Source organism: Leuresthes tenuis, unplaced genomic scaffold, assembly GCF_036924035.1.
Source record: "Leuresthes tenuis unplaced genomic scaffold, fLeuTen1.0.hap1 SCAF_11, whole genome shotgun sequence".
NCBI lineage: Eukaryota > Metazoa > Chordata > Actinopteri > Atheriniformes > Atherinopsidae > Leuresthes > Leuresthes tenuis.
In genome coordinates, this window is record NW_027325365.1 from 33008006 (window position 1) to 33022802 (window position 14797).

The following is a 14797-nucleotide window of genomic DNA, read 5'->3' on the forward strand; positions in this document are numbered from 1 at the left end:
CTACATTATGGACTGTGGTGACACAAAACCGCTCTCTCTTTTTTTTTTTTTGATTGTGTGCCAGGGCGTTGTCTCACGTATTAGATTATGCTTAAGATACGAATGGGTTTATCAGTCACATCAGAATCCATACATACTGATCCTCCCGTAATAAAATGGTCGGATCTTATCAAACACACTTTGTTTCTTGTGACAATCAAGTCAGCGAAACAGCGTATACACGTCAAGACACTGAATCAAGTTTGCCACAAGAACTCATAAGTTTGGCAGTATGGCTCTGCCGTCAGCAATCATACACCCATTTTATTTTCGTGAGACATGTGCAGGCACCTGTTCATCTACTGTTCTATCACTATGAATTAGTTTATCTACTATCAATAAGGATACTTCTACAACTACTATCAAAGTATGTCCGGACTTCTTATGTTGTCAGTTGCTATATATGAATAAGTGGGTAGCTACTGACAAGCATTAAGCATGTCACACAGCCCAAATAAATAACATTTCAGGACACACCACACAGTTAACAACCACAGTGAAGCGTGTCAAAGCCCAAACATGTAACATTCAACAGGACACTTACACAACACATTCAAATCAAACAGTCAGACAACATACAAGAACATATACCCCAGCCGGCATTGCTCCCTGCCTACTTTCCTACAGCTCACTATATGTGCGCACACCTTTATTCACAAACTCTTCAACTTATACTCTTTTACCGAAGCTGCTACAGCTTGATTGGCCGAATACCCTTAGATCCTATTTCGGTGAATTTGACATCTGCCTTACATGTAACAGATTAGCGGTTTAGAAGTTTTAATTTAGTTTGAGAGAAGGAATTAATTTTATAGCAAAATCCGAAATCGTGAAGATCTCATGAAAGTAAGCTTATTCTCGGATTCCTGAAACTTTAGATTTGCTCTTTCTTTTACTGCAAAGTACAACGTTGTTTTTTTTGTTTAAATCTTTCTAGACATGGTAAATATGAAGGACAAAGCAGTTTTAACATAGTTTGAGTGAAGGAATTCATTTTATAGATAAAATCCCAAGAGTCTGCTGAGAAAAGAGAGTGAATGCGAAGTAGACTTTAAGACGGCTCTGGGAGCGAGCCGAGTATGGGCTAACCGGGAGAATTGCTTGAAAGAAACGCAACACCGAATGAGCGGTCAGAACAAAGCCTCAATAAGGCAAGGCAGCCATCGAATAGGGCCCGATTGTTCCTACTTGGTCAGCCGAGGAGCAAGGGGGGGGAGCAAGCGTCTCAACCAAGCACAGCTTACCATGGGGAAGGTGGCTATTCCAACTAGCCTGATGCCCTGCTCCCGCAGTGACGGATAATCGTACTCTGGTTTCTCTTCATAACGTACAAGTCTTTTGCCTTTTACTAAAAACTTCTGTGGAGAGCAGCACTAATGAGTTGTTTCTATTTTTGGCAGGCTTTACCTATGCGGGTGAAGCCCTTTCTGTCTGTGCAAAAGAAATCTTTTTACTGTGCAGAGTGACTTCTCTGAGTAGAGTCGCCTTACTTGTTGCGACTGTGCCGATGTTGCTTGAATGGTGCTCGCTTGAGCGTGCGGGAGTGCAAAGTTATATCAGTTAAAAGGGCTGAAGAGTGCTCAGTGCAGCGGGTGGGCGGAGGTGCAAAGTGACACTCTGGCCACCTATGGCCATAAAAAGAACACCGCTACAAGTGCGCAATGTGCCAGGAAGGGCCCTCGGATGTGAACCATTGGACAGTTATCGCTTCTCGGCCTTTTGGCTAAGATCAAGTGTAGTATCTGTTCTTATCAGTTTAATATCTGATATGTCCTATATACGAGGACTACATATTAAATGTATTTTTAGCAATAGGATTTGAAATTGGAGCTTGCTCAGTGCAGCGGGTGGGCGGAGATGCAAAGTGACACTCTGGCCACCTCGAAAACCGAGGTTACATCCACTACCAGGGGCAGCCCAAGCTCTGCCGCAAGTGCAGTGAGCATGGGCACCTGGTTGAGGCTTGTACCAAGGTGATATGTGGGAAGTGCAGAGAAATTGGGCACACTTTTGGAGAGTGTCCAAATGGCAGGAAATGTAATCTCTGTGGAGAATTAAATCACCTCTTCAGAGATTGCCCTAAATCTTTTGCCAACAAATTAAAGACGCTAAAGCCACAGTCAAGCCAACAAAGAGAAGGACCAGAGGTGGCAGTTGGTGAACAAAGTGAAGAGGTTGACCCAATAGATTCAAACTTGCCGCAAAAAGCTTGGGTTGGAAGTGAGGAGCATAAAGGGGTAGGGCCTGTAGAGGCCTCACCACTCAGTGCTTAAGTCTGTGAGAATTCACAGGCAGAGGGTGGAGATACGCTAAATGAGGAGGAAGAGCAGACAGGTGAGTCTAGTGAAGATACTCACCTCCTCGAAGGTCAACAGCCGAAGAGGACGGCATCTGAGTTGTCCTCTGATTCCCCAGTGTTATCAGAGAAGAGGGGAAGGGTTAGGTCCCTTTCAGACAGTTCTTCAGTGGAAGAACCTAGAGTCTTCCCCTCCGACTCACAAAATGAGGTCTCCTTTTTAACTTTAGCTCTGCAATCAACCCCCAGGGACTCAAAGTTAAATGCAACATTGCGTCAGAGGCCAACACTGAGAGTCCGAAAAGGAAATATAGATCACCCTACTCACTTTTCACCTAAAGAAATGAAGGAAGAGATAGTTTCCCAAGAAATAACCTGAGTGTGTAATTTGTTTTGATAACTTAGAAAAACAAAAATGACATATCTACTTTCCTTTATCCTTTTAATGGTTCTCACCTTCTCAACACTAAATGTGAGAAGTGTGAAATCAAAGACAAGAGCCCAGAGTATTTTATCCTTCTTAGACTCCATAAAATCAGATGTGTTTTTAATACAAGAATGTGGACTACCTTTTTTAAAAAACCAGAGACAATGGGAGGAAATGTGGCCCCATTTATCGATATGGAGTGGCTCAAATCAAAATAAAAATGATGGTGTGGCCATTCTAATTAAAAATCTGCATGTTCTGGTGAAAGGTAGCACAGTGGTGAGAGACGGACGGGCACTTTTAGCACACTTGAATTTTATGGGGCAAGACTTTAACCTCTTAAATATTTATGGTTTCAATGGAAAAAATGACAGGTATGACATTTTAGAAGATATACAGCTTTACATGCTAGGGCAAGTACCTTTAGTTGTAGGAGGGGATTTTAACTTTATCTTGAGCAGAAAAGATAGAAAAAGAGCAGGGGGAGATTTTTAAATGGATAAGACTTCGATTTTACTTCAGGGCATGTGCAGGGATTTTAAGCTTACTGACTGTTTTAAAACCATGCATCCCAGAGAGGAGGGCTTCACCTGGTTTAGTCATGATGGCACCAGAGCCTCTCGCATTGATTATTTCTTTACTAGAGATTGCCCACCCACTGATGTTAGATTAACCCCTGTTTTCTTTTCAGACCACCTTATGCTCTCCTGCACCCTTTCACCCCCTTCTGGTGTGACGGTAGGAAGTGGTCTGTGGAAACTCAACTGTTCCCTGTTGGAGGATGAAATCATAGTCAGTCAGTACAGGGAATGTTATAAAGAGTGGCAAACCCTTCAAGACCTCTACGAAACACATGCACAATGGTGGGAAATGGTGAAGGAAACGACCCAGACTTTTTTTAAACAGCAAGGTAAACATAAAAAAAGGAAAGAGAACAGATGTATGATGGGACTACAGAAACGCTTACAGCGCTACTTTAAACTAAATCAGTGTGGCATAGACTTTAATGAAGAAATCAAAGATGTCAAATAGGAAATGTCAGTTTTAGCAGAAATAAAGAGTAAAGGAATTTTTGTAAGAAGCAGGGAGCAGGAAATTGAGGAAGGAGAAACATGCACATGGTACTTTTTTAAGAAAGTTATAAATAAAAAGGAGTGTATTCAAAATCTAAAGAGAGAAGATGGGTTTTTAACAAAATCCACACAAGAGATGATTGAAACTCTACATACCTTTTATAGTAACGTGTACAAAGAGAAAGCAGTGCACTTGGAAACATCGGCAGAAATTTTAAAATTCGTTGACAAAACCGTAAAAGAGAATGCACACTTGACACAGGATTTTACTGCTTTAGAGTTAAAAAAAATGCCTAACAGGTTTTAAGAGAAGTCGAGCTCCGGGTTTAGACGGGCTTCCTGCAGAATTCTATCTGACCTTTTGGGACCTTTTATCATCAGATATTTTAGATGTTTTTAAAGATTTTGAAAAACTCGACCGACTTCCTGACAATTTTAGAGTGGGAATAGTGACTCTACTTTATAAAAAAAATGATAAGACTGACCTAAAGAATTGGAGGCCCATCACACTTTTAAACTCTGACTGTAAACTTTTTAGCAAGGTTTTAGCGACACGGATGTCCTCTAGTTTAGAGGAGGTAATTCACCCAGACCAGGCTTGTGCCATCTCAGGGAAACAACTCACCGACAGCCTCGTACTGATTCCAGACATCATTGATTAAGCTAGAGACAGAAACACCCGGCTTGTCATCTTAAATTTAGACTTTGAAAAAGCTTTTGATCGGGTCTCGCATCAATATCTCTTTCAGGTGTTGCAGCCATCGAATAGGGCCCGATTGTTCCTACTTGGTCAGCCGAGGAGCAAGGGGGGGGAACAAGCGTCTCAACCAAGCAAAGCTCACCATGGGGAAGGTGGCTATGCCAACTAGCCTGATGCCCTGCTCCCGCAGTGACGGATAATCGTACTCTGGTTTCTCTTCATAACGTACAAGTCTTTCACCTTTTACTAAAGACTTCCGTGGAGAGCAGCACTAATGAGTTGTTTCTATTTTTGGCAGGCTTTACCTTTGCGGGTGAAGCCCTTTCTGTCTGTGCAAAAGAAATCTTGTTACTGTGCAGAGTGACTTCTCTGAGTAGAGTCGCCTTACTTGTTGCGACTGTGCCGATGTTCAAAGCGGGAGTGCAAAGTTGTTGCTTGAATGGTGCTTGCTGGAGCGTGTGGGAGTGCAAAGTTATACCATTTAAAAGGGCTGAAGAGTGCTCAGTGCAGCGGGTGGGCGGAGGTGCAAAGTGACACTCTGGCCACCTATGGCCATAAAAAGAACACCGCGACAAGTGCGCAATGTGCCAGGAAGGAACCTCCGACGTGACCCAGTGGACAGTTATCGCTTCTCGGCCTTTTGGCTGAGATCAAGTGTACCGAAAATAAGCTCTGTTTTACGAGTTATGCACGAATTCGGATTCCTTAACTCAAACCAAGTTAAGACTGCTTTGTCCTTCATATTTATTCATGTCTAATCAAGTTTCAATGATAAACAACGTTATACTTTGTAGAATGAGAAAGAACTTCTTCAGCAATAAGCATCTCTCGACATATGACGAAATACAGATTTTGCAATAAAATTAATTCCTTCTATCAGCCTGACTTAAAACTGTTTGTCCTCCTTATTTATCCACTTCAAATCAAGTTTCAACAATTAAAAAAAATTTGTAGTTTGAGAAAGAACAACTTAATCTTCAGCAATCAGTATAAAAAGAGGGTAAGAAAAGGTGGAAATGCCAACCCTACATCACTAAAAGGTGGAGCGGAAGTATTCGGCTGCAAGTAGGTGTGAATGTTCGACCATAATTTGTAAAAAGCGGGTAAGAAAAGGTTCGAATGCCCGACATTATATTAACAAAATCGGGAGGAGAGGTATTCGGATGAGAGTGGGTTAGAATTTCCAACCATAATCTATAAAATGCGGTGGAAAAAAGGTGTGAATACCCCATAGAACACTAAAAGGTGGAGCGGAAGTGTTCGGCTGCAAGAAGGTGTGAATGTCCGACTATATTTGGTGAAAAGTAGGTGAAGCAAGGTCTGAATGCCCAACCTTACATCATCAAAAGCAAGATCAGAGGTGTTTGGCTGCAAGAAGGCCATAGTTTGCCAAAAGCGGGTAAGGTGCGAATGGCCGACTAAATATCAACAAAAGTGGGGGCGTAGGTCTTCGGATGCAAGTGGGTGTGAATATCCCACCATACAAGTATGGTGGAGAGGAAGCTGTGAATGGGCGATCATAGTTTGGAAAAAGCGGGTGAGAAAAGGTGCGAATGTCAAACCATACATGATCAAAACAGGGAGCGGAGGTGTTTGGCTGTGACAAGGTGTGAATGTCCACCCAAAATTAATGAAAAGCGGGAAATAAGTAGGTTTGAATGCCCAACCATACATCATCAAAAGCAGGAGTGGATGTGTTCGGCTACAAGAAGGTTTGAATGTCCGACCATAGTTTGTAAAAAGCGGGTAAGAAAAGGTTCGAACACCCGAACATACACCATCAAAAGAGGGAGCGGAGGTGTTCCGCTGTAAGAAGGTGTGAATGTCCGACCATAGTTTGTAAAAAGCGGGTAAGAAAAGATGAAAATACCTGACTGTACACAATCAATAGCGGGAGCGGAGTTGTTTGGCTACTAAAAGGTGTGAAAGTCCGACCATGGCTTGTAAAAAGCGGGTAAGAAAAGGTGCGAATGCCCGACAATGTATGATCAAAAGAGGGAGCGGAGGTTTTCGGCTGCAAGAAGGTCTGAATGTCCAACCATAATTTGTAAAAACCAGGGAAGAAAGGGCTCGAAAGCCCGACTATACACCATCAAAAGCGGGAGCGGAGGTGTTCAGCTGCAAGAAGGTCTGAATGTCTGAATTATGGGTGGTCTGAATGTCCACCCATAATTACTGAAAAATGGGTAAGGAAAGGTGCGAATGCCCAACCATACACCATCAAAAGCAGGAGTGGATGTGTTTGGCGACAAGAAGGTTTGAATGCCCGACCATAGTTTGTAAAAAGCGGGTAAGAAAAGGTTTGAATGCCCGAACATACACCATCAAAAGAGGGAGCGGCGGTGGTTCACCTGCAAGAAGGTGTGAATGTCCGACTAAAGTTTGTAAAAAGCGGGTAAGACAATGTGCGAATGCCCGACAATGTATGATCAAAAGAGGGAGCGGAGGTTTTCGGCTGCAAGAAGGTCTGAATGTCCAACCATAATTTGTAAAAACCGGGGAAGAAAAGGCTCGAAAGCCAGACTATACACCATCAAAAGTGGCAGAGGAGGTGTTCGGCTGTAAGAAGGTCTGAATGTCCACCCATAATTACTGAAAAATGGGTAAGAAAAGGTGCGAATGCCCAACCATACATCATCAAAAGCAGGTGCGAACCTTCTTCTCAAACAAGAAGGTTTGAATGTCCGACTATACTTTGTAAAAAGCGGGTAGGGAAAGGTTCGAATGCCCGAACATACACTATCAAAAGAGGGAGCGGAGGAGCTCCGCTGTAAGACGGTCTGAATGTCCATTAATAATTGCTAGAAAACATGAAAGAAAATTTTCGAATATCAAACCGCACATGATCATAAGCGGGAGAGGAAGGTGTTCGACTGCAAGTGGGTGTGAATGTCAGATCATAATTTGTAAAAAGCGGGTAAGAAAAGGTAAGAATGCCCAACCATAAATTATCAAAAGTGGCAGCAGAGATGTTCGGCTGGTATTTATCAATGTCCAGATAGATTTCAACAAAAAACAACGATGTACTTTGCAGTAAAAGAAAGAGCAAATCAAAAGTTTTAGGAATCCGAGAATAAGCTTATTTTAATGAGTTCTGCACGATTTCGGATTTTACTATAAAAATAATTCCTTCCCTCAAACCAGGTGAAAACTGCTTTGTCCTTCAAGCAACATTGTATTTTGCAGTAGAAGAAAGAGCAACACTGGAGGATCAGGAATCCGAGAATAAGCTTCTTTTCATACGTTCTGCATGATTTGGGATTTTATGTATAAAATGAATTCCTTCACTCAAACCAAGTGAAAACTGCTTTGTCCTTCATATGTACCCATTTCTACATATATTTCAAGCATAAACGTCCTCATATTACCCTGAATGAGAAAGAACCACAATTGTGATTAAGCCACACGCCCCTTTTGAGGAGTTCTGCATGATTTGGGATTTTATCTATAAAATGAATTCCTTCACTCAAACTATGTTAAAACAGCTTTTATCTTCATATTTATCAATGTCTAGATAGATTTAAACAAAAAAAAAAACAACGTTGTACTTTGCAATAAAAGAAAGATTAAATCAAAAGTTTTCGGAATCCGGGAATAAGCTTATTTTCATGAGTTCTGCATGATTTGGGATTTTATGTATAAAATGAATTCCTTCACTCAAACCAAGTGAAAACTACTTTGTCCTTCATATTTATCAATGTCTAGATCGACTTCAACAAAGAGCAACATTGTATTTTGCAGTAGAAGAAAGAGCAACACTGAAGGATCAGGAATCCGAGAATAAGCTTATAGTCATACGTTCTGCATGATTTGGGATTTTGCTATAAAATGAATTCTTTCACTCAAACCAAGTTAAAACTGCTTTGTCCTTCATATTTATCAATGTCTAGATCGATTTCAACAAAGAACAACATTGGATTTCGCAGTAGAGGAAAGAGCAACACTGAAAGATCAGGAATCCGAGAATAAGCTTATCTTCATACATTCTGCATGATTTGGGATTTTATGTATAAAATGAATTCCTTCACTCAAACCAAGTGAAAACTGCCTTGTCCTTCAAATTTATCAATGTCTAGATCGACTTCAACAAAGAGCAACATTGTATTTTGCAGTAGAAGAAAGAGCAACACTGAAGGATCAGGAATCCGAGAATAAGCTTTTTTTCATACGTTCTGCATGATTTCGGATTTTATGTATAAAATGAATTCCTTCACTCAAACCAAGTTAAAACTGCTTTGTCCTTCATATTTATCAATGTCTAGATCGATTTCAACTTCTACTGCAAAGTCCAATATTGTTCTTTGTTGTAGTAAATTTTTCAGTAATTGGTGGACATTCAGACCTTTTTGCAGCTGATCACCTCCACTCCCGCTTTTGATCATGTATGGTCTGGCAATACTACCTTTTCTTACCCGTTTGTGGGTAATTATGGCTTGACATTCACACCTACTTGCAGCCGAACACCACTTCTCCCGCTTTTGATTATGTATGGTCCAGCATTCTAGTCTTTTCTAACACATTTTTCAGCCATTACGATCGGACGTTTACACCTTCTTGCAGCCGAACACCTCCGCTTCCGCTTTTGATGGTATATATTCGGGCATTCGAACCTTTTCTTACCCGCTTTTTACAAACAATGGGTGGACTTTCCCACCTTCTTGTAGCTGAACAACTCTGCTTCCGCTATTGATTGTGTACAGTCGGGTATTTTAACCTTTTCTTACCCGCTTTTTACCAACTATGGTTGGACATTCACACCTTCTTGTAGCGGAACACATCCCCTCCTGCTGTTGATGATGTATAGTTGGGCATTCGAACCTTTTCTTACCCGCTTTTTACAAACCATGGGTGGACTTTCCCACCTTCTTGTAGCTGAACAACTCCGCTCCAGCTTTTGATGGTGTATAGTCGAGCATTCTAACCTTTTCTTACCCGCTTTTTACAAACTATGCTTGGACATTCAAACCTTCATGTAGCCAAACACATCCCCTCCTGCTGTTGATGATGTATAGTTGGGCATTCGAACCTACTTGTTGCCCGCTTTTCATTAATTATGAGTGGACATTCACACCTTGTCGCAGCCAAACACCTCCGCTCCCTTTTTTGATCATGTATGGTTGGACATTCGCACCTTTTCTCACCCGCTTTTTGCAAACTATGGTCGGCCATTCACACCTTCATCTCCACCATACTTGTATGGTGGGATATTCACACCCACTTGCATCCGAAGACCTCTGCCCCCACTTTTGTTGATATTTAGTCGGTCATTCGCACCTTACCTGCTTTTGGCAAACTATGGCCTTCTTGCAGCCAAACACCTCTGATCTCGCTTTTGATGATGTAAGGTTGGGCATTCAGACCTTGCTTCACCTGCTTTTCACCAAATATAGTCGGACATTCACACCTTCTTGCAGCTGAACCACCTCCGCTCCCTGTTTTTGCAATACTACCTTTTCTTACCCATTTGTGAGTAATTATGGCTGGACAATCACACCTACTTGCAGCCGAACCCCACCTCTCCCGCTTTTGATGATGTATGGACCGGCATTCTTACCTTTTCTAACACATTTTTCAGCAATTATGGTTGGAGATTCACACCTACTCACAGCCGAACAACTCCGCTTCCGCATTTGATGGTGTATAGTCAGGCATACTCACCCTTTCTCATCAGCTTTTTGCAAATTATGATCTGATATTCACACCTACTTGCAGTCGAACAGCTCTGCTCTCGCTATTGATTATGTTTGGTTGGATATTCGAACCTTTTCTTAACTGCTTTTTACAAACTTTGGTCGGACGTTCACACCTTCTTGCAGCCGAACACCTCCGCTTCCGCTTTTGATGGTGTATATTCGGGCATACGAACCTTTTCTTACCCGTTTTTTACAAACCATTGTCGGACTTTCAAACCTTCTCTTAGCTGAACAACTCCGCTCCCTCTTTTGATTGTGTACAGTCGGGTATTTTCACCTTTTCTTACCCGCTTTTACCAACTATGGTCGGACATTCACACCTTCTTACAGCGGAACACCTCCGCTCCCTCTTTTGATGATGTATGTTCGGGCATTCTAACCTTTTCTTACCCGCCTTTTACAAACTATGGTTGGACATTCAAACCTTCTTGTAGCCGAACACATCCACTCCTGCTTTTGATGATGTATGGTTGGGCATTCGCACCTTTTCTTAACCATTTTTCAGTAATTATTGGAGGACATTCAGACCTTCTTGCAGCTGAACACCTCCGCTCCCGCTTTTGATGGTGTATAGTCGGGCTTTCGAGCCTTTTCATCCCCGGTTTTTACAAATTATGGTTGGACATTCAGACCTTGCAGCCGAAAATCTCCGCTCACTCTTTTGATCATACATTGTCATGCATTCGCACCTTGTCTTACCCACTTTTTACAAACTTTAGTCGGACATTAAAACCTTCTTGTAGCCGAACACAACCACTCCTGCTTTTGATGATGTATCGTTGGGCATTCGCACCTTTTCTTACCCATTTTCCAGTAATTATGGGTGGACATTCCCACCTTCTTGCAGCTGAACACCTCCTCTCCCGCTTATGATCATGTGCGGTTTGATATTCGAAAATTTTCTTTCATGTTTTAAAGCAATTATTGATGGACATTCAAACCTTCTTGTAGCCGAACACATCCACTCCTGCTTTTGATGATGTATGGTTGGGCATTCGCACCGTTTTTTTACCCATTATTCAGGAATTATGGGTGGACATTCAGACCTTCTTGCAGCTGAACACCTCCGCTCCCGCTTTTGATGGTGTATAGTCGGGCTTTCGAGCCTTTTCATCCCCGGTTTTTACAAATTATGGTTGGACATTCAGACCTTGCAGCCGAAAATCTCCGCTTCCTCTTTTGATCATACATTGTCGGGCATTCGCATCTTGTCTTACCCGCTTTTTACAAACTTTAGTCAGAAATTCACACCTTGCAGCTGAACCACCTCCGCTCCCTGTTTTGATCATGTATGGTCTGGCAATACTATCTTTTCTTACCCATTTGTGAGTAATTATGGCTGGACATTCACACCTACTCACAGCCGAACACTTCTGCTCCCGCATTTGATGGTGTATAATCGGGCTTTCTCACCCTTTCTCATCATATTTTTGCAAATTATGATCTGACATTCACACCTACTTGCAGTCAAACACCTTCTCTCCCGCTTATGATCATGTGCAGTTTGATATTCGAAAATTTTCTTTCATGTTTTATACTAATTATTGATGGACATTCAGACTGTCTTACAGCGGAGCTCCTCCGCTCCCTCTTTTGATGCTGTATGTTCGGGCATCCGAATCTTTCCCTACCCGCTTTTTACAAACTATAGTCGGACATTCAAACCTTCTTGTAGCCGAACACATCCACTCCTGCTTTTGATGGTGTATGGTTGGGCATTCGCACCTTTCCTTACCCATTTTTCAGTAATTAAGGGTGGACATTCAGACCACCCATAATTCAGACATTCAGACCTTCTTGCAGCTGAACACCTCCGCTCCCGCTTTTGATGGTGTATAGTCGTACTTTCGAGCCTTTTCTTCCCTGGTTTTTACAAATTATGGTTGGACATTCAGACCTTCTTGCAGCCGAAAACCTCCGCTCCCTCTTTTGATCATACATTGTCGGGCATTCGCACCTTTTCTTACCCGCTTTTTACAAACTAGGGTCGGACTTTCACACTGTTTAGTAGCCGAACAACTCCGCTCCCGCTAATGATTGTGTAGAGTCGGGTATTTTCACCTTTTCTTATCCGCTTTTTACAAACTATGGTCGGACATTCACACCTTCTTACAGCGGAACACGTCCGCTGCCTCTTTTGATGGTGTATGTTCAGGCATTCGAACCTTTCCTTACCCGCTTTTTACAAATTGTGGTCAGACATTCAAACCTTCTTGTAGCCGAAGACATCCACTCCTGCTTTTGATGATGTATGGTTGGGCATTCGAACCTTTCCTTACCCGCTTTTTACAAATTGTGGTCAGACATTCAAACCTTCTTGTAGCCGAAGACATCCACTCCTGCTTTTGATGATGTATGGTTGGGCATTCGCACTTACCCATTTTTCAGTAATTATGGGTGGACATTCACACCTTCTTGCAGCTGAACACTTTCTCTCCCGCTTATGATCATATGCGGTTTGATATTCGAAAATTTTCTTTAATGTTTTCTGGCAATTATTGATGGACATTCAGACCTTCTTGCAGCTGAACAACTCCGCTCCAGCTGTTGATGGTGTATAGTCGGGTTTTTCGAGCCTTTTCTTACCCGGTTTTTCAAATTATGGTTGGACATTCAGATCTTCTTTCAGCCGAAAACCTCAGCTCCCTCTTTTGATCATACATTGTCGGGCATTCGCACGTTTTCTTACCCGCTTTTTACAAGCCATGGTCGGACTTTCACACCTTTTAGTAGCCAAACAACTCCGCTCCCGCTATTTATTGTGTACAGTCAGGTATTTTCATCTTTTCTTACCCGCTTTTTACAAACTATGGTCGGACATTCACACCTTCTTACAGCGGAACACCTCCGCTCCCTCTTTTCATGGTGTATGTTCGGGTGTTCGAACCTTTTCTTACCCGCTTTTTACAAACTATGGTCGGACATTCAAACCTTCTTGTAGCCGAACACATCCACTCCTGCTTTTGATGATGTATGGTTGGGCATTCAAACCTACTTATTGCCCGCTTTTCATTCATTTTGGGTGGACATTCACACCTTGTCGCAGCCAAACACCTCCGCTCCCTGTTTTGATCATGTATGGTTTGACATTCGCACCTTTTCTCACCCGCTTTTTGCAAACTATGATCGCCCATTCACAGCTTCCTCTCCACCATACTTGTATGGTGGGATATTCACACCCACTTGCATCCGAAGACCTACGCCCCCACTTTTGTTGATATTTAGTCGATCATTCGCAGCTTACCCGCTTTTGGCAAACTATGGCCTTCTTGCAGCCAAACACCTCTGATCTTGCTTTTGATGATGTAAGGTTGGGCATTCAGACCTTGCTTCACCTACTTTTCACCAAATATAGTCGGACATTCACACCTTCTTGCAGCCGAACACTTCCGCTCCACCTTTTAGTGTTCTATGGGGTATTCACACCTTTTTTCCACCGCATTTTATAGATTATGGTTGGAAATTCTAACCCACTCTCATCCGAATACCTCTCCTCCCGATTTTGTTAATATATAGTCGGGCATTCGAACCTTTTCTTACCCACTTTTTACAAATTATGGTCGAACATTCACACCTACTTGCAGCCGAATACTTTCGCTCCACCTTTTAGTGATGTAGGGTTGGCATTTCCACCTTTTCTTACCCTCTTTTTATACTGATTGCTGAAGATTAAGTTGTTCTTTCTCAAACTACAAATTTTTTTTAATTGTTGAAACTTGATTTGAAGTGGATAAATAAGGAGGACAAACAGTTTTAAGTCAGGCTGATAGAAGGAATTAATTTTATTGCAAAATCTGTATTTCGTCATATGTCGAGAGATGCTTATTGCTGAAGAAGTTCTTTCTCATTCTAAAAAGTATAACGTTGTTTATCATTGAAACTTGATTAGACATGAATAAATATGAAGGACAAAGCAGTCTTAACTTGGTTTGAGTTAAGGAATCCGAATTCGTGCATAACTCGTAAAATAGAGCTTATTTTCGGTACACTTGATCTCAGCCAAAAGGCCGAGAAGCGATAACTGTCCACTGGGTCACGTCGGAGGTTCCTTCCTGGCACATTGCGCACTTGTCGCGGTGTTCTTTTTATGGCCATAGGTGGCCAGAGTGTCACTTTGCACCTCCGCCCACCCGCTGCACTGAGCACTCTTCAGCCCTTTTAAATGGTATAACTTTGCACTCCCGCACGCTCCAGCAAGCACCATTCAAGCAACATCGGCACAGTCGCAACAAGTAAGGCGACTCTACTCAGAGAAGTCACTCTGCACAGTAACAAGATTTCTTTTGCACAGACAGAAAGGGCTTCACCCGCAAAGGTAAAGCCTGCCAAAAATAGAAACAACTCATTAGTGCTGCTCTCCACGGAAGTCTTTAGTAAAAGGCGAAAGACTTGTACGTTATGAAGAGAAACCAGGGTACAATTATCCGTCACTGCGGGAGCAGGGCATCAGGCTAGTTGGCATAGCCACCTTCCCCATGGTGAGCTTTGCTTGGTTGAGACGCTTGTTCCCCCCCCTTGCTCCTCGGCTGACCAAGTAGGAACAATCGGGCCGTATTCGATGGCTGCAAC

The 14797-nt window shown here is 42.3% G+C and overlaps 4 non-coding genes across 4 annotated transcripts; 3 read left to right on the forward strand and 1 right to left on the reverse strand.

The window, feature by feature from the left end:
* Positions 1 to 1343: 1343 nt before the first annotated feature.
* LOC140318701 (U5 spliceosomal RNA) lies at positions 1344 to 1457 on the forward strand. The gene has a single exon (XR_011917854.1). It is a non-coding gene; the product is annotated as a U5 spliceosomal RNA (small nuclear RNA).
* Positions 1458 to 1742: 285 nt separating this feature from the next.
* Positions 1743 to 1928, forward strand: LOC140318750 (U2 spliceosomal RNA). The gene has a single exon (XR_011917896.1). It is a non-coding gene; the product is annotated as a U2 spliceosomal RNA (small nuclear RNA).
* Positions 1929 to 4737: 2809 nt separating this feature from the next.
* LOC140318779 (U5 spliceosomal RNA) lies at positions 4738 to 4851 on the forward strand. The gene has a single exon (XR_011917924.1). It is a non-coding gene; the product is annotated as a U5 spliceosomal RNA (small nuclear RNA).
* A 9681-nt stretch (positions 4852 to 14532) lies between these two features.
* Positions 14533 to 14646, reverse strand: LOC140318778 (U5 spliceosomal RNA). Its single transcript, XR_011917923.1, has one exon. It is a non-coding gene; the product is annotated as a U5 spliceosomal RNA (small nuclear RNA).
* Positions 14647 to 14797: the final 151 nt, after the last annotated feature.